The sequence below is a fragment of the Perkinsus marinus genome, assembly GCF_000006405.1.
Source record: "Perkinsus marinus ATCC 50983 genomic scaffold scf_1104296964280, whole genome shotgun sequence".
NCBI classification, from domain to species: domain Eukaryota; phylum Perkinsozoa; order Perkinsida; family Perkinsidae; genus Perkinsus; species Perkinsus marinus.
Window position 1 is genome coordinate 388 of NW_003204726.1, and position 666 is coordinate 1,053.

Here is a 666-nt window from a genome sequence, read left to right on the forward strand (position 1 = left end):
CCCGAACACAATCGATCAGGCTATGTGTGTGCGTGCCCCATTGCTCATTGCTTGTGCTTTGGAGGCCTCACGGATTGCCCATTATTCTTTTCGGTCAAACTTATTGATTCATATGACATCGGTATCAGATATTATCACCCTCATTTCCTAATGAATGACTCCGAACCCTCAAATGATCCTGAGTTGTCACTGGGAAGAACCATACTTGAGCCCCAAGACGCTACACTGGATTGAGCTTGATTCAACGGTTCCGTCGCCGGGATGGTCTAGTGGTTATGACGTCTGCCTTACACGCAGAAGATCGCGAGTTCAATCCTCGCTCCTGGTATAGCTTACTCCTACGCATATGACATGCCGGATCTGAACAGTCAATATATGACTCACTTGCTGGATTGAGCTTGGTTCAACGGTCCCGTCGCCGGGATGGTCTTGTGGTTATGACGTCTGCCTTACACGCAGAAGATCGCGAGTTCAATACCCGCTCCTGGTATAGCTTACTCCTACGCATATGACATGCCGGATCTGAACAGTCAATATATGACTCACTTGCTGGATTGAGCTTGGTTCAACGGTTCCGTCGCCGGGATGGTCTAGTGGTTATATGTACGTCAATTTATTGAGCAACGTCAAAGCGGTAACGGAGTGAGGTAGGATCTGGTGGGGTGG

At 48.8% G+C, this 666-nt stretch overlaps 2 non-coding genes across 2 annotated transcripts; both read left to right on the top strand.

Annotated features, from left to right (window-relative positions):
- The first annotated feature begins 255 nt into the window (after positions 1-255).
- On the top strand, positions 256-328 carry Pmar_PMAR028736. Its single transcript has one exon. It is a non-coding gene; the product is annotated as a tRNA-Val (tRNA).
- An 89-nt stretch (positions 329-417) lies between these two features.
- Positions 418-490, top strand: Pmar_PMAR028737. Its single transcript has one exon. It is a non-coding gene; the product is annotated as a tRNA-Val (tRNA).
- Positions 491-666: the final 176 nt, after the last annotated feature.